Raw genomic sequence first — 24,104 nt, forward strand, 5'->3', positions numbered from 1 at the left:
CGACAATCACACACGAACAACGGCTGCTTTGACAGGGTTGTAAAGGGCCCGTGGAACTGTAGAACAGAAAGAGACCAGACAAGGAGCAGAGAGGTGTGTGCCCGTCGAGATAAAAAATAGAAGCATAAATGGACACACTACATATACTGATAGATGATGGGATTTTAAGGCTGCTGTCATAACACATTGATCATGGTGACTATCAATCAATTGTTATGTCATGCAGTATAAGGCTTTCTTTTATAGTTTTGGGTATTATTATTGAAGCAAAGTCACTACAACTTTGACGGGGCAGACAATTGCGCACAATTGCTGTGTTTCGCCCACAAAATATACAGTCAATTCACTTTGCAGCATATTCTGTGAAACACTTTTAGAAGTCTAGAAGACATGATAAGGTGCTATATCAAATGCAAGGATTATTATTATTATTACAACGCAGAGGAGACCATTTGGGTTAACAATGTCTACACAGCCACCTGAACAGGCAGAAGGAACCACAGTTTAATGTCTCATCCAAAGCAATGCCACCTTCTACAATGCAACGTTCCCCCAGTCCTGTAATAGGATGCCTACCTGGAAAACAGGTTCAAGTTAAGTGATAGCCTTGAACTCTTCCCCCACAATCATCTGCCTAGAGGTGAGAAGCTGCCAAGAGAGTCAGGCTGAAAGACGAGATGAGATTGTTGAAAGACTCAGCAGTCTTTGTCATTTCCATTACTGTATTTACTGAAACTCTTTAAACAGATGGCATAATAACCAATTTCAGAGCTGCTGCTTCATTACTCATTGCTACTAAGTGCTTAATTAGAATAGTTAATCATTTGCATGTCTTAAAGTGCCAATACTAGAATAGTACTTTGTCTGAGATCCTTAGGGTCAAAATTGTGACGTATGGTGTGATAATTGTTAACATTGATAGTAATTGTCACGCTCCACCAAACCCCATCCATGTTGATTTGTGTGAACAATTCCTGCATTCCCTCTCCCACCCCCAATTTTTGACAATGATTAAATCCGAAGCTTCCCTTGGTGTTGATTGCTTTTAACACAAGTTCGCGGATACTAGCTTGGTAAACTGATTAAGAATAATAATAATAATGCTTACATTTGATATAGCACCTTATAACATGCTTCACAGAATATACTGTAAAGTGAATTGATTGTATTTTTTTTGGGTGATAAACTTGAAAGAACACAACTCAGAGGGGACCTTGTAGAGGTGTGTAACATTTTAAATGGGATTAAAAGAGTAAACCCAAAACACCAAGACAGTAGAACAAGCGGACACAGGTATAGAGTTACAAAGACCAATTTCAGTACAGATACCAGGACGTGTGTGTGGCAGAATGGGAAAAAATAATGAAGGACATGGTACCTCTGATTCAGATAATAATAATAATTAATAATAATAATAATCCTTGCATTTGATGGCGCAGTCCTAAAAAATATTACTTTTCATGAACACCAGACAGAAACATCCAAGTAACAAAAGCACCTCAACAAAAGGTCAGTTGTATTCCTTGGCTTTCCTGAGGTAAATGGAAGAATCAAGAGAGATTACAATTGCAATTTTGTTTACAATTCACATTTATAGAGCGCCTTTCACATCGGGAGGATGTCTCAAAGTATCTTATGCTGCTGATTGGGTTCATGAAATAGAGAGCAAATGGGTGGGGGAACAGGAAATCAATGCATTGCCAACTTCAATAAATCACAGAAAGACACAATATTTATGGAAAGAAGAATTATGAGTAATGGAGGTGATACGAGAGCAGGGGAACAATTAATCACACCCTGGGAAATAAGGAGGGGACACATTTGAAGAGGAGCAAGGAAACAAAGAGGTATTGGGGAATCTCAATATGGGGGGAGGAGGAAGAACAGATGAGGATAACAGTGACTCAGGGCAAGAAGTATGGGTGGGCCAAAGTAAATATAAGGTGGGTGAGGTCAAGAGTGTGTGAGGGGTAACAACTGGAAAAAGATAATGATGTGTGCGCAGTTCATATTCGAGGGGCCATTCAGCCCCTCGAGCCTATTCCGCCATTCTATTAGATTATTCTATTAGATCATGGCTATTCTGTAGGGATCAGAGATATGGCCAAAGAAGGGAAAGGAAGAGAGTTTCAGCATGACACTAGGGAGTTTCTCCTGGCGTCCTGGTCAATGATTCTCCAGTTAAATTAGTCATTGACCTGCTGGCTATTTGTGGTACATTATTGGACACAAATAAGCTGCAATGTACATCTATATATACAGAGGTATTACATTTACAGTAATTGCCATGAAACGCTTTGAGAGGTTTTGATGTTGAAGGTGCCGTATCAAATATAAGGATGTTATAATAACAGCCCCGTGTAAAACACTGTAATACATTTTAAATTAAGTCCACTGGAGATCTGCCTCTGAGGGAAACACACAAACTGGAAAACGTTGCACTGCAAATACACTTTTTCAAGTGCATTTCAATGTTAAGATCACTAACAAAAGTGATATCAGAAAGGTCCAGCGTATCTTATTTGATTTCACTGTTCGGTAGCCGTATTAAAAGTATGCCTTGTAAATCGCAGCAGATTATTGAGGTTATTGAGATGGCCTTGGAACAATTTTAGCATTGGCATCTGCATAGGAACTGCTCGCTCAGTTTCTGGACAGAAATTGAATATTATTTGTAACAATATAGATTTCAGTACAGTACATTCCAACTCCCCCTTAAACATGCTTGACCTTGTTTAATTATTAACTGAAGGATCTCTTGATGCTGTTTTGCTCCATTTGGTGGCACAAGAGTAGTCAGAACAATGCTCCAGCAGAGAAGCAACATTATGAAATACGTCCACAGAGAACACATTCCTCAGAAAAATGATAAAAATAGCAACATAGAAACACTAATGAATGGTGCAGAAGTAGAGGACATTTGATCCATCCAGTCACCCTTTGTTATAATCACTCTTTCTAGCTCTTTCTCCATATCTCTTGATCGGCTAATGTTTCCATATAACTTCATATGGGTTAATAAATGGGAAAAAAGAGAAATTTGTGTCTACAAAATACATTCAGGAAGATAAGGAGCTATATCAAAATCAAGGATTATTATTATTACTTTTTTTAATTAAATAAAAAAGGTTATGGAAGAAAGTCAGGGTAGTGGGGCAACACTGATAGGAATTTTGTTTTGGATGTCTAACACATGTGAAAACTCATCACAATGCTTAAGAGTATCCAAACCAGACTGAGTGTTCCAGGTTTGTCACTTACACGTAGAATTTCCTGTGACTGCAATGCGCACACTCTACTTGAGGAAAATACTTAGCTAATTCCTACACTGATAGTGCAGAGCTGGCACAGGCATAATGATCTGAACTCTCTTCTTTTTTACATAGAGTTATGTAGACTGTACAGAAATGAAACAGGCTGTTCGGACCAACTAATCCTTGCTGGTGTTTAGACTTCACATGAGTCTTCCGTGCTGAAATTCACATCTCCTATTCACCATGGTTCTCCAGCCACCTCCGCTCTCTTAAAGCACAGGTGCAAGCCACTGAGCATACCTGCTTAAATCAAACTTAACAGTCCAACGGCAGATCTGGCCTGGACCTTATCAAATCCTACCGCTCGGCCCTCGCCTCCCCTAAATCATCGTTCTACTACAAGACAATCTTGGAGGCCAAAGACAATCCCAGGTTCCTCCACGCACCCTCTCATGCCTCACCCATTCTCAACTCACTTGCCAACCGCGAGGTGATGCTGGACGTCCTCAAATCCAAAGTTGAGGGAATCATCTCAGCTGCCTCTGCCATTGCATCTCCTACACATGTAGAGTCCTGTAGCTCAGTGGTTAGACTACTCGCCTTGCAAGCGAGAGACCTGAGATCGATTCCCAGCAGGGCAAAATCTTGGGCAAGTTTCCTTACTCCACACGCCTGATAATAATCCCTCAAGAAAAAAACAATAATAAATTGGTCACTTCAATCCACAACTGTTTGTGGGACACTTCTGTGCGCAATTGGCGTCCGCGTTCCGCCCACAAATAAACAGTTAATTCACTTTACAGTATATTCTGTGAAGCGCTTTGAGAAGTCTATAAGACGTGAAAAGCACTATAGCAAATGCAAGGATTATTATTATTATTACTATCCCTACCTCCACACCTTTGAAACTGACTCTCCCTCCTCTCTCATTACCAGCATAACCCACATGAAACCGACCACCTGCTCCCTCAACTCCATCCCTATCCCTCTCTTTACCTCCCAGCTCCACCTCCTTGCCCCTCTACTCGCTGACATCATAAACCTATCTCTGTCCTCTGGTACTGTTCCCATGCCATTAAAAACCTCCGCTATCACTCCTACCCTTAAAAAAACATCCCTGGACCCATCTCTACTCCCAAACTACCATGGTGAATAGATGCGAATTTCAGCACGGAAGACTCATGTGAAGTCTAAACACCAGCAAGGATTAGTTGGTCCGAACAGCCTGTTTCATTTCAGTACAGTCTACATAACTCTATGTAAAAAAGAAGACCGTTCAGCTCATTATGCCTGTGCCAGCTCTGCACTATCAGTGTAGGAATTAGCTAAGCAATGTATTTTCCTCAAGTAGAGTGTGCGCATTGCAGTCACAGGAAATTCTACGTGTAAGTGACAAACCTGGAACACTCAGTCTGGTTTGGATACCCTTAAGCATTGTGATGAGTTTCCACATGTGTTAGACATCCAAAACACAATTCCTATCAGTGTAGCCCCACTACCCTGACTTTCTTCCAACCTCCCTTTTCTCTCCGAGGTCCTGGAATGAGGTGTTGCTTCTCAGCTTCACTCATTCCTCTCCTGCCACTCCCTTCTTGAACCCCTCTAATCGGGTTTCCATGCCACCCACAGCACAGAAATAGCCCTGGTCAAAGTGACAAATGACGTTCTGTCCATCTGCAACCAGGGCTCCCTTTGCCTCATCATCCTCCTTGACCTCTCTGCTGCCTTCAACACCATTGACCACTCTATCCTCTCACCTCCTCTCACCTCAATCTTCACAGCTCTGTCCTTGACTGGTTCACATCATACCTCTCACACCGCCTCCACTTTATAATAATAATAATAATCCTTGCATTTGATATAGGGCTTTTCACGTCAGGAGGACGTCCCAAAGCGCTTCACAGAACACACTGTAAAGTGAATTGACTGTATATTTGTGGACGAACGCGGCAGCCAATTGCGCACAGCAATGTCCCACAAACAGTCGTAGATTGAAAATGACCAATTTAATTATTGTTTTTGGTTTTTGGAGGGATTATTATTAGGCTCTGTGTGGAGTAAGGAAACTTGCCCAAGGTTTTGCCCTGCCTGGAATTGAACTCAGATCTCTCACTTGCAAAGCGAGTGCTCTAACCACTGAGCTACAGGACTCCACAAACGGTTCCTCCTCTAGCTCCTGCACCATCTCGTGCAGTGTTCCTACATGGCTCTGTTCTTGGTCCCCTCCATGTATGTGGATGACACCCAACTGTAATGATACTGTAACTGTTCCTCTCTGGCTCCACCCTTGACTCCAGGAACACTGATGTCCTGACAGAATGTCTGTCAGACATCAAGTCTTGGATGAGAGCAAACTTTTTTCAGCTGAACGTCAACAAGACCAAGGCTCTTCTGATTGGCTCCTGTCAACGCCTCCTCAGGCGTTGACAGCATCACTATCCATGGTTGCATATTTCACCTTGCGAAGCCAGTCCAGAACCTTGGCGTCTTGTTTGACCCTCAACTATGCTTTCTACCCCACATCTGCCCCATGATCTGCTCTGCCTTCCCCAAACTCCGCAACATCACCTGGCTCCGCCACTGTCTCACACCGCAGGCCGCCGAAACCCTCATACATGCTTTCATTCTGAGGCTCAGCTATGCAAACTCCTGGCTTGTCGGCCTCCACAACTCCTCCCTCCATAGGCTGCAGGTCATCCAGAACTCTGAAGCCCGTGTCCTCTCCCGCACCAGGCTTCACGACCCTATCACCCTGATCCTCGTCCAACTCCACTGGCTTCCCATCACACAGAGGTTACAGTTCAAGATCCTGGTTTTCACCTTCAAAGCCCTCCATGGTCTTGCTCCCCCCTACCTCTACAAAATCCTAACCCCCTATGATTCTGCTCGCTCCCTCCGCTCAGCAGGCTCTGGCCTGCTTCACGTCCCCCGTCTCGCTCGCTCCACTATTGGCGGGCGGGCCTTCTGCCACTTTGCCCCCACCCTCTGGCTTAACCCCTCCCTTGCCACCTTCAAGACCCATCTCAAGACTCTCCTCTTCAACCATGCTTTCGATCTCCCTGCTTCCTCCCCTACCCTCCACCCTCCCCAACCCCCAGCTCGGATCCAAAACTCTATCTGTTCAGCACCTCGGGACATCCTCCCGCCGTGAAAGGGGCTATACAAATGTAACTTTGTTGTTGTTGTTGTTGAAATCATCTATGGTTGCTTGAACAGTCCAGGCCTTAGCCTATCTGGATCTGACTTGCATCCTTTCTTTTGGATTCAGCACTTGCTCGCTGCTTTCCACTTGTGTGCGTGAATATTGATTTTTCTGCAAGATAAATTTTCCTTTCAACTGCTGTCCTGAAGTATTCTTTGAAAGGGATTAACTGAAATGTCAAAGTTTAGCATTTCTGTGTGTTGACAGTAAAGGCTTGCTTGCAGATTTAATTATAATTAGGATAGGATGACCGTTCTACTTATTCTAATTATAGATCAATCGATTGCATTGTTGATAACAATACTAATATGCAGACTTGTGTGAACTATTGACCTTGATCTGTTGCTTAACTTAGAGAATGGCAGAACTTTCAACACAGAAAGAGGGTATTTGACGCATCACTTTTCTGCTATTCTGTCTTCCTACCCACCCCCTATTCTTTAATCCCATATTTGAATTTACATTGTTCAGGCTCACACTCCAATACAGTGCTGATGCAGTGCTGTATCATCAGAGACGCTGTCCTTGGATGAGATGTTAAACCAAGGTTCTATGAGCCTTCTCATGCGGACATTTAATATTCTATGGCACCATTCAAACAGATAAGCAAATTTCTACCTGTGTTTTGGCAAACAATCCCCCAAATAACATTGGTCATTCACTTCATGGCTGTTTGTGGAGTCACACATGCACAAATTGGCGTTTGCCTATAAAATACACTATTACTATACTTTACAGTAAATCCTGTGGAATGCTATGTTATCTTGACAAGTTGATAAGGACCTATACCAAATACGGGGTATGTTGTTATAATATTATTGTTAGAGTTGAAATAGATGCGTAGATACACAGACAAGAAAGAGCAAAGATAAAAGGCCCAGCGACCCATCAAGTCTACTCCTGGAAGAATCCTTCCACTGCACATTCCACAAAATAAACACCTACATGTCTGTACTGTGAGTTCAAAGTCCCAATATGGGGCTTAAAATCACAACCTTCTGACTTAGAGACGCGAGTGCTGCCAAATGACTCAGGCTGACACACAATAAAGAGCGGCCACACCTCCTATTGCCTGAAAGCTTGATCGAGCACTTGTAATATGGCCCTGGACTGTCAAAGACTCAACTTCAGACCAGCAGACCCTGCTACGGGAAGCAATAATAATAATAATAATTCTTGCATTTGATATAGTACCTCATCACGTCTTGAGACATCTCAAAGTGCTTCACAGAATACATTATAAAGTAGATTGACTGTGTTTTTGTGGGCAAAATGCAGAAAGCAATTGCACACAGCAGTGTACCAATAAATAGTCCTGGATTGAGTGATCAATATTTTAGGGATTATTACATCCAGAAAGCGATCCACTAATCGACTAACAACTGGGTTCCTACTTACTGCTAGGTAAACAGACGTGTGTGGAGTAAGGAAAGTTTCCGAAGGTTTCGCTCTGCCCAGGACCGAACCCAGGTCCTCTCACTTGCAAGTGGCGTTCCTCAGGAGGATAGTGCCCTGGAGCTTGAGGCAGAATTTGATGGAAGGTTAGAAAATCATTTCGCCCCCATTAGAATGATCAGGATGGCTTTTTAATGAAGCTTTTGCAGTTATAGAAGTGCTGGGACTTCTGTCCATTCTGGCACAGTGGTCAATTGTCCAGTCTGGCACATAATGCCACGTCTTATCTCTCCCCTGCGCAGTTCCCATCCTTATCTCCACCAGTGCTTCTCTGCCTAGTGAAAAGTCAGGCTTACAGCTGCAATTTATGCACACACTGGGCATTGAAGCCTCACTGAGCTGTGTCATTCTACCACCCACATTTATTGTCTTATAAGTTGCTTCCTCTGCCCGACCTTCATCAGAACCATAGCAATATTTCTTCCCACATGAGGTTCACAAGGTGACACTTGCATTCAAACTGCTATTTTCTGGCTTCCAAACAAAACCAATATGAAATTGTTTATAATCTCAGTACAATCGTGGACCCAGAGAAAAGAAAAGTGGGAGGTGTTGAAACACATCATGAAATACTGAACAAAACATTAGAATTTCTACATTCATATGCCTTCAATAAACCAAAGTAGCTAATTTAATGATGAGCCAATGTGAAGGCTCCACAAAGCAGATGAAACAATCAATAGTCTCCCAAATGCAGTCTTTTGGGAACAAGCAATGCCAAATAACAATGTTCTCCGGTAACAAGAAAGTAAAATTGATTGTGCAGTATTTTTGCAGTTGAGGATATAATAAATCTTTGCATTTGATATACCACCTTTGACTTCAGAAGTCCGTCTCAAAGCATTTTGCAAGCTATTGCTGTAAAGTGTATTGACTGTGTATGTTGTACATGAACATGGCAGCCAATTTGCGCACAGCAATGTCCCATGAACAGCCATGAAATGAATTAACAGTTTTATCTGGGGGATTGTTGGCCAGGACACTGGGAGAAACTTCCTTCTCTTTTTTGAATAATGCCATGGGATCTTTAGCATCCACCTGAACAGGCAGATAATAACATAATGCAAAATACCGCAGATGCTGGAAATCTGAAGCAAAAACAGAAGTCGCTGGGAGCACTCAGCAGGTCACGCAGCATCTATGGAGAAAGGAAAGTGTGTCAACATTTCAGGTCCATGACCCTTCGTCAGAACTGGGGCATGTTGGGAGGGAGAGGCTTTTAAGGGCTAACAGAGAGGGGGGAGGCAAGGCAAGGAATACAAAGGAGAAAATAGGGTAGAGGACAGGGGATGATGGATTAAAGAGGTGTTAATGATTTTTCTCTCTCCTGTCTGCCTATTTTGTTGCAATTCCCCCCCCCCCCCACCTTTGTTCTGCAGTACTAACATCTCTATTCCCCTGCTTTGTTGCAATCCCCCCCCCACACTTTTTTTTCATTAACACCTCTTTAACCCATCATCCCCTGTCCTCTACCCCATTTTCTCTTTTGTCTTCTTTGCCATGCCTCCCCCCTCTCTGTTAGCCCTTAAAAGGTTCTCCCTCCCAACATGCCCCAGTTCTGACCAAGGGTCATGGCCCCAAAATGTTGACTCACTTTCCTTTCTCCATAGATGCTGCCTGACCTGCTGAGTGATCCCAGCAACTTCTGTTTTTTGGGCAGGTAATAACCTCAGTTTAACATCTCATCCAAAGGACAGTGCGACCAGCCATGCAGCACTGCCCCAGCATTGCATTGGAGTGTCAGCCTAGACTGTGAGTTCAAAGTATTGACATTGGGCTTGAACCCACAACCTTCTGATTCAGAGACGAGAGTACTACTGGGTGATAACTGACATCTGGATTGACAGAGAGAGGGAGCAATTCCAATTATGTGCTATTCCAGCGACCTGGTAGTAATCATTAATTTATTATGACAGCATTGAGCTTTTCATGTGAAGTCGATTTCAGAAATGAAAAGATTATTTGTCATTAAAATCAATGACAGTACTTGCAATCTTAATCCTTGCAAACTGAATTACCTCAGAGATAAATATTGATCAATCTATTACACTGACAGAGCACTGAGTTTGCCTCCTGCAATGATAATCTTAACACCAGCTGTATAACATCCATATGGACACTTCTGAACTACAGTTAACAACTTAAACATTGCAAAGGTGCCACAGTGAATCCGGTCATTCCTCGCCAGTGGGGATTAGCTGCCCTCTATTGTACTTCAGAGGTCCTTCCGAGGTTACACTTCAACTAGATGAATTTTTTAAATAACTTCGTAGCAGTGCCTGAAATCAAGAGCTTGTGTGTCAGTTGTTGGTGACCTTTAACTTTTAGCCTGTTAGTAAATACTTTGTTTAACCTTGAACAAAAAGTAGCTGGGGATTGCTTTATTTAAACTGTCTATAAATAGAATACCCCCATCATGCTTTGTTCCACCTTATCTACATTTCCCCCTTTCTCACAGGATTAGCCCTAAGCAGGTCTCTCAAATGATTTTGAAAAAAAAGTATTTCATATAATGCAATTCACATTGCGTAGATGTCACAAAGTGCTTCACAGGATATACTGTAAAGTGCAGTGACTGAGTATTTTGTAGGCAAATTGGTTCAAAATGACCTGAAATTTAACTCACTTTCCTCTCTCCATTGATACTGCCTGACCTGCTGAGTGTTCCCAGTGACTTCTGCTTTTATTTCAGATTTCTGGCATCTGCAATATCTTGTCTTTTTTTAAAAATAAATGATGTTCTGTGTTATATCCCAGGGTAAGTAATGATCCATCCTTCAGATGAAATGTTAAACCAAGCCATGTTTGCCTCTCTAGATTGACATTAAGGCTTTTGTTAATAATCCCGTGGCACTATTTGAAAACAGAAGGAAGCTGCCAACAATTGCGAAAACTCAGTCATGAACTTCTCTGTGAATGCCAAGGATGTTCCCGTGTGTCTTGAGCAAAGTAAAAAGGTGCTTGGATTAAAACATGCCAAAACATATTAGTCTAATGAAGCAACTGGGAATAGGTCCGAGTGAAGGGAAGAGGCAGGTGGCTATTATGCTCGCAAAGTGTCTGAAAGCTGAGATGCCGATCGCAAGTTGGAAGGTCTGGGTCCCAGGGCTGCCAGTCAGTCCCATCTGCCTCACACTTGGTTGAGCTGTCAGTTTGTTGTCTGGGCTGCCAGATGGAGGTCAAGTGTTCATTCTCAAAGGGAAGCAAACTCTGTCCCTCTCTAGCACAATATACTCACCTCAGCCTGTTTTCTGGCTAAGTGTGTAACAGCAACATATACAACCACAACAGGTTTGCAAATAGTGACTCCAAATGACAAGCGCAGCACCTGATGGGAAGCAGAGTATGTCCGTCTAAATGTGCAGGGACTCCACTCCGATTCCGAAAGGTTGATCGTGCATTTCCCCTGGGTCAATACTCTGTCAAGGAACTGATGGTTTGCGCCCTCACTAATCGGGGCTGGCCTCGTTGCAGACCTGCAAACAAATTCCAGAGAATTGGAAATCACCCAAATAATGTCCTTCTGTCACCCTATCTGGCCTTCGGATGAGACTTTAAACCGAGTTCCTATCTGTTTATTCAGGTGGATGTTAATGATTCCATTAATGATTTGAAAAGAGAGGGCAGTTCCTCCCGGTGTCTTGGCCAGCAATCCCCCAAATAAAATTGGTCTTTTGTTTCATGGCTGTTTGTGGGACATTGCTGTGCGCAATTGTGCTGTTGCGTTTGCCTACAATACAGTCATTCCATTTCACAATAAATCCTGTGAGACGCTTTGAAACGTCCTTCCAACATGATAAGGCGCTATACCAAATACAAGGATTACTATTATTATTATTATTTTTATTATAACAACTAGGCTAACTAAAGAGTCATACTATCAAGAGTTATACAGTCATTGTAGTACCACACTGACAGTACCTACTCTGCCTCTCTCTTGTTCCTCTCACTCTGCCTCTTTCTCTCTTTCTGTCGCTATCCTGTGACGTTATACTGCTTGAAAAGCTTTATATAAATGTAAGTCGTTGTTCTTCTCTTTCTCCCTCTTTCTCTATGTCAGCACCTTCTCTCTCTCTGCCTCTCTCACCCTGTCCTCTGACACTATCCTGCTTGAAGTCAATCCAAAACGCAGTCAATCCATTTAACAGTATATCCTGTTGAAGCGCTTTGAGACGTGTGTGTCTTTCCGCCAAGAACGCAATAACCGATTGATGTAAAGACATGATTTACACCTCACTGGAAAGGTCTTGATGGGTGAGTGTCATGGGCATTTTTTTCGGCGATCTCCTATCGTTGATGAGCTATATTAAAAACATCCATTAATTAAACCCCAAAATATGTGGTATGCCAAGTATTCTGCAACAAAGTAGTGACACAGGAAATCACAAAGCTCTGACCTAAACAAGCTCACCACACAGGAGTTTCCCAACAGGAGTCATCACAACCTGGAGTCCTACCACAGGATCAGGAAACGTGCCCAAGGTTTCACCCTGCCGGGAATCGAACCCAGGTCTCTCGCTTGCCAAGTGAGTCCTCTAACCACTGAACTACAGGACTCCAGAATAGTGCTGTATGATCTTTAATGTCCTGCTAAACAGTCTGTATGGAGAACTTTGCACCTAAAATCCTCTGACTCAGAGGCGCAAGCATTTCTGACTGAGCCAAGCTAACACCTGAGATCAGAATAAAGCCAGAAATACACCACAGCTCAATCAACACCTGAAAGAGAAAGTTGGATGAAACTTTTGTCTCTGCCTGTACCCAATTAGCAGATGCAGGGTTAGGGGAAAATCAAACACCTGACAGGCCAGGTACACTAAGGTGGTAGGAGGGAGCAGAGGTCAGAATTGCAAAGGGCAATTAAGGATAGACACCAAGTATTTATTTACGCAGAGGGCAATTAACGACTGGAACAGGTTATCAGTGAGGATAGTCGAGGCCAAGACTGTGAATTTAAAGTCCTGACATGAAGATTGAATTCACAACCTTCTTTCTAACTAAGAGGAAACAGTATTAACAATTGAGCCAGGTTGCCACCATCAAAACCAGTGTCAAAGCCATTAACTGTCCTTCAGGAAATGCTTCCTAAAGATGGTGCATAGAGGTTAGATTGCTTCAGTAATAGCCTGAATGTAAAATAATTAGAAAAATCCCACACTACATCTTTTACATGTGGGTGCTTGCAAGGCTACTGAAAAAATTGCTGAAAATAGATTTAAAAAACAATCAAAAGATAGTATATTTAAGGCTTCCCTGATGGCTCAGTTGGGAAAGATTGTGCTGAGTGTGGAACTGAGCCACAAGGACACAGGAAGGTTCCAGTTTCCACGTCTGCTTGTGTTGTGTTTTTTGATCTCAGCTGCGGTGGTGCTTACAAGTGTTATAATTGGCCTCAGTGCCCTTGAGCTAGGGACGAAAACAACAGCCAGCTTTGCTGCTCCTTATTGTTATCCAATAAAGTCTTCATACTTGAAATCTTTTATCTGACCTTGAGTAAAGAGTGCTACCAATTGAGCCAAGTTCACGCAATAAAAATGAATGACATAGCCACAGACTGTCCTCTGGTGATTGTGGAGTGGACACAGAGTGAGGACAGAATTATACCTGTTTATCATAATAATAATAATCCTTGCATTTGATATAGCACCTTATCACATTGGTGAGACGTCTCCAAGCGCTGCGCAGAATATACTGTGAAGTAAATTTAGTGGATACTTTGTGGGTGAAGTGCGGCAGCATTTCACTTTGTGATAAACAGAGTGTATACTTTGTGGGTGAAATTGCACACATCAGTTGAGTGATCAAATTACTAACTCTTCCAATTTTTCCCTCCACAAGCTGCACATCTAGAACTGCAGCTTGTGTCCTCTCCTGCACCAGACTCCATGATCCTATGACAGATACCCTCACCCGGCTCCACTGGCTCCCCCAGAGGACAGAGTTCAAAATCTTTTCCTCGCCTTCAAAGCCATCCGTTGCCTTGTTCCTTCCTCCCTTCCTGTGACCTACTAATGCCATATCAACCTGTCCATTCCCACCGCTGTGGTCGGGCCTTCAGCCTCTCTGCCCCACCTTTTGGAACTCCATCCTACAGTCCCTTCATCTCGTTCCCTCCCTTGCCTCCTTCAAGGCATGTCTCAAGACCATCCTCTTCAACCCTGCCTTCGGCCACCCTCCTACCCTTACCCCCTCTGCTCACCAGCCTTCTTAATCGCAATCCTTGCTCAAGTCCAAATCCATGACTGCCCAGCACTTTGGGACATCCTCCCAATGTGAAAGCCACTATACAAATGTAATGGTTGTTGTTATTGTTTTTTGAAGGAATTATTACCCCCGGAAATTGATCCACCAACTGACCAACAACCAGGTTCCTATTTGCTGCTAGGTAAACTTAAGAACATAAGAGCATAAGAATTAGAAGCAGGAGTAGGCCATTCGGCCCTTCGAGCCTGCCCCGCCATTCATTAAGATCATGGCTTCTAACTCCACCTACGCGCCTTATCCCCATATCCCTTAATACAGAGGTGTGTGGAGTAAGGAAATTTGCCTAGGATTTTGCCCTACCGGGGAATCAAATCCGGGTCCTCTACATTGTGAGGCAAGTGCTTTAACCAATACGCTACAGGGCTCCACAAAGTTGCACAGCCACAAACACTCACTAAATGGACTCATAAAAAGAATGAACACTTAGTCAAGATCCTGGAGGGCCACCAGTCCCAGCAAAGCCATATACCAGCATGAGTCAGCACCTTCAGGAAAGAAGGGGATAATATTGGAAGAAGAAACAAATCGGTTTCCTCCTTTTAACTCAGAACGAGCCCATTGCAGACTCTAACTATGCATTAAATTGATGCCTGATTCAGTGTAAGTAAAAAAAAGTACAGCTATTTATTACAGTAAGAGGAGTAGTCCATACAAAATGCTACAGAGTTTAAATACAGTTAAACAGAATGGTAATAACTAGCAATAAAAGACAGCACAGCATAATACTGGCAGCTCCAATCATTTACATAAGATACAAAGCCATTTAAATTTTGACTTTGGCAGCACATATCAAACAAGATAGACAGCCTGTGATCAGATGGGCTGTTTTGAAAGTTTTTTCTACAAGAGCAAATCATTAGAATAATAAATCACTGAATGGTACTGTGACTCCCAAAGGTCAACCCTCATCGCCTGACTGAAAAATGAAGAGGAATGTGTGTTTGGTCTGGGCTGTTCCACGCACTGTTTTAATATTTGTTCGGCACATTACTTTTCTCCTACACGTTAAGGTCAAGCGATGGCATTAGGATCCCTGTCCTCCTTCATAAACACAGACTCCTAAACCGTAGAGTTAGTGTCTTAACCACTGCAAGGATAATAATAATTAATAAAATAATGCTTGCATTTGCATTGCATCCTTGGACATCTCAAAGCCCTTCACAGGATATACTGTAAAGTGTAGTGACAGACGAACTCAGTAGACAATTTGTGCACAGAAATGTACCACGAACAGCCATGGAGTGAATAACCATTTTTATTTGGGAGACTGCTGACCAGGACACCGGAATAAACTCCATTCTCTTTTCAAATAGTGACATGGGAACTTTAATGTCCACCTCGATGTAGAATCTCATCCAAAGGACAGAACTACCGACAATGCAGCACAACCTCAGCAATATTATAATCAATATTATATTATATTTTATATTCTCCAAAATGTATACAAAGATAGTTAGGAATCTTACAGGCAAACAAATTATAGATTTACTCGACAATGCAATTCCTGGTGTCTGTCCTTAAATTGCTCTTTGCAAATCTATGATTCCTTAAACAGCTGAAATAAGAATCGGAATAGGCCCTTCAATCCAGCAAGTCTGCTCTGCTCTTTCACAGTTCTCATTTACTCTGCACAGCTGCAGTGTTATGTCATCATGTGGCAGCTTTCCATGAACAAAGGCTTTGGTGGTGTCCAAAATCACATATCATGTTTACCATTGGATTAATTCAAGTGAAATTGGAGCATTTTTTTTGCAGCGGTGTTGGGAGAAGATTATTGAGGAAGGTCAAATCTAATTTGGAGATGGTGAAAGTGTTATGTATCACTGAAGTGCTGCCATCAGAGTGTTGAATAATTCAAATGATCCAACTTTTGGCCCTCACAAGGAGACTTGCTTCCACAATGCTCTTTTTCCACAGGCCTGACTTCTACGCTGGGCAAAGGGGAAATTACAAAACCATGCAATTTCCTGACCTGACCGGGCTTCTGATTAAATGCAGCACCATTGAAATTCCAGAAATTATTGGTCTCAAGAAGGCAAGAGCCAAGGGTTGGGGACCACAGAGTGTGCGTTGGGATATTGCTGGAGTCTAACCAGCTAAAACTGCCATTGAGAGTACCATCTGACAAGCTTTCCCACTGCTTGTCTAGTTAGGACTGCCCTACCCGTTAGGGCTTCAGCTTGCAGGGTTAACAGGAGCTAAGTAGGATGACTTGCTACTCCCAGTGACTAGTCTGCCCTTCCAGGTCCTGCCAATGAGCCAGCCTGGCTGTGCTGTCATCAGCAGTGCCCTGGAATACTGCAGACCCACCTGGCTCAAGAGGGTGGCCTCAATTCTGACATTCCGTTGCCAGTATGTCACCTTGGAACCATTTCAGCTCCAAGGAGACTCTGCTTACCTCCCTCTCCAAAAAGGGTAGTCACAAGTTGATCATTTGATATCCGACAAGCGCGGGCTCTGGCCCTCACTAGGTGGTTGGCAAGACCTAGAAAATCCCTGCAAGCTTCCTTCTGGGTCACAGAGCTCAGCATGAAATGCATGAGAGCATTACCACCATCTTCCTGCCCATAGCTCGGTAACACATCCCTTCCCATTGAGCAATGATTCCAACAGTTACAGATATTGATTGGAAGATAATATGATGACCCAATTGTCGATTCTTGCTTGGGTTTCAGGTAGACACTAACTTTTGCCTGGACACTGTCCTGAGAAGGGGCAAAGATCACTGTAGTCGTGCGCATCTTTCTTCAAGGACAGCAAGTTCTCTTAAATGAGTCCAATGTTGTGGCCTTAACCACCTTTCCTGGTAACGCATTCCATTTGAGTGCTGAGCAACAGCTTCATTCTGCAAATGGGGAACCTGATGGGTAGGAATTCTGGAAAGACAAGATCAAATGGCCCAAAAGGCCTTGCTCATCCAAACCACTATAACAATTAATACAGAAGAGATAGTTTAAGATGCAATAGTTGCCACTCAGTATTATTGCCTTCCAGTAAGGCTGCCTTCAATTCATTCCTTATGTCTTTGTTTATTATCAATGCTCTATCTCTCTATCTGTGATTAGGGCTCCCTCTGCCTCACCGTCCTCCTGGATTTTTCTGCCGCATTCGACACAGTCAACCATGCCATCTTCCTCCATAGGCTATCTTCCCTCATCTATCTTTGTGGGACCGCATTAGCATGGTTCGAGTCCTACTTAACCAACCACCTCCATTTCATCTCAGCAAATGGTTTCTCCTCCCACCCCCCACCCTGTCACCTGCGGGGTACCCCAGGGCTGAATCCTTGGCCCTCTTCTTTTCCTTATCTATATGCTCCCTCTGGGCCATGTCATCCACAAACACGGGGTAAACTTCCACATATATGCTGATGTCACAAAAATCTACTTTGTCTCCTCCAGCACCAAGTACAGGGCCACCAATGTGCTATCAGCTTGTCTGGCAGACATCAAGGCCTGGATGAGTGTAAACTTCCTGCAGCTAAATACGGGCAAGACAGAAGCCATACTCCTTCGCTTCCATCAACATCTTCACTCCTGTGGATCTAAACTCCTCAATCTCCCTGGGCTCTCCCTCAGACTCACCGAACCAGTGAGCAACCTAAGCATCCAGTTCGACCCCCAGCTATCTTTCCTCCTCCACATCCAGTCCCTGATCAGGACTGCCTTCTTCTACCTCCACCACATTGCCCACCACCAACCGTACCTTACCCCAAATGCAGCCAAAACTATTGTGCATGCATTTGTCACCTCCCGCTTGGATTACTCCAACGCACTCCTCACCAGTCTCCCCAGCTCCACTATTCAAAAGATCCAGCTCATTCAGAACACTGCCACCCGCATACTGACCCGGACCAAACTCCGTACCCACATCTCACCAGTTCTGGTCAGGCTCTACTGGCTCCCCATCACCAAACAGATTGACTTCAAGACCCTCACACTTGTGTTCAAATCCCTTCACTTCCTGGCACTTCCCTACTCCTCTGACCTCCTCACTCCCCAATCCACCACCCTACATCTCTGCTCCGCCGCTGCCACCAGCCTCCTGCTCGTCCCTCATACTCTCCGTCCCACCAACGGTGGTCGCGCTTTCAGGAACTGCACCCCAAAGCTCTGGACCATTTTCCCTCAATCCCTCCGCCTTGCCCCCTCTCTCCCCTCTTTCAAATCCAGCCTGAAAACTTTCCTCTTTGACCGTGCTTACAGCCACCTTCCCCACCCCTCTCCTCCCCCAGCTCGGAGTCAGGCTCCGCCACTGTTTAACGCTCTGAGATGCTTCCCCACGGGGAATTTGTTGTTGTTAAATGCTACAAGACTAAGTTCTGATTTTGGTTTGGCTTGCCTTATACCTTTTTTATCAATTTGCATTAACATAGTGTTGTTCATGCAGGGTACAAAATATACAGTCAATTCATTTTACAGTATATCCTGTGAAGCACTTTGAGAAGTATTGAAGATGTGCTAAAGTGCTATATCAAATGCAAGGATTATTATATATTATCATTAGTGTCTCGTAAAGCTAAACATTTTTAGTGCAACCCCTCACCCCTTCCGCACAATTCAGAAGTAAAGTTTCATTAAATCTACAAGTGCCCAAATACTGTAGAGCAAATAATTTGGTTGCACAGAATGGGTTGTACTTTACCACAGCAATGCTTCAACCAGCACAAACACGCCTCAGTCCCGCTCACCACCGCAAATTGAGGATTTGTGCCATGACTGTGGTCAGGCTATTTTCATTGCCTGTTCCCCCAGAGAATCTGCGTACATATTTACTTCAGAATTATGCTGGGAAGGCTACCAAAACATATCAAATTATGATTCTAATTCCACGATTATGCATGATAACAGATATGTTTAAAGTGAACCCAGTAATACCCTGAATTCAACAGCAAAACTGCTTTACAAAAATCTGTAAAATAATAGAAAAATAATAATTTCAGCTGCCCTCACAGTATTGTCTCACACTCTGTTACCATTTGTGTGCAATTGGCTGCTGCATTTCGCCCACTCCTTTATAGCGTATTCTGTGAAATGCTTTGAGATGTCTCAACGACGTGATAAGGTTCTATATCAAATGCGAGGATTTTTATTCTATTATTACAACTCATGATATGAGCCAAAATGAAGTGAGTCTTTATACTTTTAGCACTGAAATATATTCAAGATTTGGCAGCATTGTTGGCAGTTCAACAACAACAACAACAAAATTACATTTGTATAGCACCTTTCACGTCGGGAGGACGTCCCAAGGCACTGGACAGTGTACAGCATTTCAGATCAAACCAGAATTGTGAATTTTGGGTGGCTCTTTGCATTTCTAATTCTACTTTATGTTAGGCAGCGAGAGAGATGATCAGAGTTTTACTGTTAGATCATTTTATTTTTGATCAGCCTGGTAGGTGTCAGGCACATTGTTAGATAAAAAGAGGTGAATAAACTGAAACCAGAGAGGTAAATGCAATTTGAAAACTGTTCATTTGCAACAATCTGGGCTTGATGTTGATGGAGTCTCCAGTCCCCTAATTGGGAGATCAGAAATTCAATTAAAACAATTACATTCCAAAATAGCCACTCAAACAAGTTAAAGCTGCAGCCCTCATATAGCTTATGCATCTGATTGAGAACAGAAGCAGTGTGAATTCTGATGAAGCATCTCTAAGTGGCTTCATTCCGATTGACCAAAACACCAAACACAATTGCGACCTTCTAATAATTATTCGGTTTTAATTAGCTCTGTTGCGTCCATGTGTTTGACAGCCATTGAGTCAGTGACATGCTTTGCAGACAGAGCCACAAAGCAGCTTGGAGAAGCTCCAGTTTTCAGACCGATTGACCCCACTGTGGGGATTTAACAGATAAAGGACGCATTGTGTCGAGAACCCGTGCAGCTTCCCAGCACACCCGCTGGTCCACGTTAGCATTTCTGGGAAGAGCTGCACAAACCAGAAATGTCGTAAACTGTGGTCGAGGAGTGCGTGCCACTGTCAACACCACCCAGGTTGAGTGGTCCTCGGCATGTGTAGTTTGCACGTGTGCGCTGGGGGCCTATGGCTGCTGTGGAAAATCTTATTTAGCCGGAGATGATTCTTTTTCCAGATCCTCTTTGGAATGTTAATGGGATCTTGTGGGAAGAACCCAGCATTATTTGGGCAAAATCTTAGGCAACTTTCCTTACTCCACATGCCTCCAGCAGTAAGTAGGAACCCGGTTATTAGTCGATTGGCAGATCACATTCCGGGGCTAATAATCTCTTCCAAAAAATTAAATAATTAATAATAATTTGGTCACTCAATACAGAACTGTTTATGGGACATTGTTTGTGCACAATTGGCTGCCATGTTTCAGCTACAAAACACAGAGTCACTACACACTACAATATATTCTGTGGAGCATTTTGAAACATCTCAACAACATGATAAGGTGCTAAATCAAATGCAAGGATGGAGTTCTTGTGGAATCCTGTTGCTTAGTGGTTAGAGCACTCACCTCACAAGCGAGACACCTGGGTTCAATTCCCAGCAGGTCGAAATGTTGGGCAAGTTTCCTTGCTCCACACGCCTCTGTTTATCTAGCAGTAATAGGAACCTGGTTGTTAGTCGATTGGCGGATCGCTTTTCTGGAGCTAATAATTCCTATATAAAAAATAATAATTAATTGGCGACTTCAATCCACAGCTGTTTGTGCGACACTGCTGTGTACAATTGGAGGCAGCGTTTCGCCCACAAATATACAGTCAATTCACTTTACAATATATTCTATGAAGTGCTTTGAGACATCTTGAAGATGTCATAAGGCGCTATATCAAATGCAAGGAATATTATTATTAAGGATAATTATTATTACTGCCTGATGGACCCTTGATATAAATGTTCTGGGACTTGCAACCTCTGGTAGAGATCAGAGGCTCACTTCTGTTAATAAGATCTAGGCCATATCAAATCGCAATCGTTGAATATTCTACTCAAACATGCAGTCCCAATGAAGCGTATTTATTAAATGTACGACATTCTCTTCATTGCGGCTGTGTCGTCTGTGATGTATCTAAAGTAATAAAACGCATTTAAGGGACGTCTTCTAAACTGTTATTTGTTGGAGAACTGCAAAAAGATGGCAGGATGCCTGCGTAGAATTATGTCATTGCTTTGATGTTTGGAGCAGTCAACGTTTTTTATTAATCAAAGACAGTTGTTTCCTGTCCGTTGACGATCATGTATCCCACGGAATATTATTCACCTAACAGGAATCTGTACTGACATTCCCAAGTAATTCACAGCGACTTATTCCAGTCTCTGGCAACCAATGTTTACGGTCATGAAAAAAATGTGCAGAGAATCTTTGGAAGGGCGGATAAGTGTAATTTTGAGATTAGCTTCGCAATTTTGTGATTACTTCTCCTTCTTATATGTTCCCATGGGTTGTAGCATTATCAAGGGGTATGAAGAAAGGGCTTTGGGTTTAAAAGATCTGCCAAGGTCTAGGAAATTGGTAGAACAGGCTCAATGGACTGAATTAACTCCTCCTGTTTTCCTATGTCCCTATTAATGAGAGCCTCATCTGACATCAAGCTCTAATTCAAGCACTTTGAGAGGTCTCAATGACTTGATAAGGTGCTGTATCAAATGCTATAATCAAAGGATTATTGTTATTGTTATATTATTATTATTAGAAATTAGCAAGCCTCTGGTGATCTCACTTTGTCTCTCCCACCCCCACCCCCCTACCAATCCCACCACCAGGGTCCTATGCAAAACATATACTTTAAAATAATAATAATAATCCTTGTATTTGATATAGTGCTTTTCACGTCTTCTAGACGTCTCAAAGCGCTTCACAGAAATGTACTGTAAGGTGAATTGACTGTATATTTGTGGGTGAAACCCGGCAGCAAATTACACACAGCAGTGTCCTACAAACAGTCGTGGATTGAAGTGATCAATTTTTTATTATTGTTTTTTTTTCTTGAGGGATTATTATCAGGCATGTGGAGTAAGGAAACTTGCCCAAAGTTTCGCCCTGCCGGGAATCGAACCTAGGTCTCTTGCTTGCGAGGCGAGTGCCTTAACCACTGAGCTACAGGACTCTATGTCTCTACTTTGAGACATTTTGATGACATGATTAAGAGCAATATGAAATGTAAGGTTTATTATTAAAGTTTAGCAGCTGTATCAGTGAAGGGAAATTGGCGACAATAATAGAAGATTGTTAATTCCAGAAGCAATACCCAAACTGGAAAGCACAGAATTGGTAAACAAATCCCTAAAACTATTTGTGCTTCATAAATATAAAAGATTATGGCTTTGCCTGCAGTGTTCATCACATAAACATATTTGTTCCTATTTTTGTACTGTCGGGAAGATTGAGGCAAATTTACTGTCAAGCAGAACATAGTATTCTTGGTGTAAAAAAAAATTTTTGCGGGCAGTTTATACACAAAACCACATTTTCCAAAGTCATTTTCACAGTTGTTTGCAAACCAATAGTGTCTGGATGCCAGGAATACAGACAGTCGGTCAATTTCAGATATTTCCAAAACTTCACATTGTGAATAAGACACCATTGAACTAGTGTTTAATACCCTTGAAAATTTTAGCCAATGTTTTTATTATGTTTATTTTAAATACATAAATGTGATGATTCACTGTCTCTACAACATTTATTATTTATGCTCATCCTTACTGTGAGTTAGTCAGTTGTAGGTAAAAGCCCCACATTGGAACTTGGAATTCACAAGTGTAGGCTTACACCCCAGTGTGGTGTTGGGGGAGCACCGCATTGTTAGAGGTGTGTCTTTGGATAAGGTGGTAAATTAAGTCCCGTCTTGCCCTTTCAGGTGGACATTAAAGATCCCATGGCACTATTCAAAATGAAAGGGAGCCAGCAATACTTCAGCTAAAATTGGTCACTCACTTGCTGTGTACAAATTGGCTATCTCTTTTCACTTACGAATAGTAACATTGCAATGCCCAAAGAGTTAATTGTCTGAAAATTATCTGCATCTTTCCCTGCATCTGCTTCTTTGATAGGAATATCTATCCATAAAATAATAATAAAGATGTATACAGACTTGTAACTCAGCAATAACAATTTACATTTATACCGTGCCTTTCACCTCAACAACATTTCTCAAAGAGCTTCACATGGCTGATTCACTCATACTTTTGAAGCTGATATCTCTCTTAGGTGTCCACAGATGACTGAATGGTCGACGATAGCACAATAAAGATAATGGGTTGCTTTCAAATATCCTATTACTTATCACATATCTTGCGTCATCTTCTTATCTAAAAATAGAAGCTGCATGAATAACAATAATGCAAGATTATTGGTGAAGGTTTATCATCTGGGTACTTTCTGTGTCCCCAGGGAGATTTGTGGTCCCACTACTCAATAATGCAGAGACTGCAAGTGTCAGAATCTGTACTACCTATGTGTCTGGGTCTGCATCATTAACAACACATGGCGTCAGATGTATTAAGTGTCTCCCTAAGATCTGTTTATCTTTTGAGGTACAGATGCATTGTACGTCAAGGCAAGCAATATCTATCAAATGCATTGATTCTCAGATTCCCAGCTACTATATAGAGAGCAGTCGCGTTGTTCCTACTCAGCTCCTTTTATTTCTTAAAAGGCAACAAGATATGTAATTCTCAAATAACACAGATATTCTCTGTCTTATTTGAAGCGTTAGTTTTATCCAAACAATACAGTGAACACATTTTAATGACAAAGGTATTCAGCCTTGACACAGAGTTTGCTTTCTGCTTAGTACAGTTGCCAAAATATCCCAAACTAACCCACCGCATGGAGCAAATGACAAATGTTGTAGAAATATACAGCATCTATTGGGATCCTGTGGTAACATTGCAAAACATGTGTTCTTCAAGAAAAGGCTTATTAACAGTTGAATCTCATTATACCAAGTGAGAA

The sequence above is a fragment of the Callorhinchus milii genome, unplaced genomic scaffold (genome assembly GCF_018977255.1).
Source record: "Callorhinchus milii isolate IMCB2004 unplaced genomic scaffold, IMCB_Cmil_1.0 Scaffold1, whole genome shotgun sequence".
NCBI lineage: Eukaryota > Metazoa > Chordata > Chondrichthyes > Chimaeriformes > Callorhinchidae > Callorhinchus > Callorhinchus milii.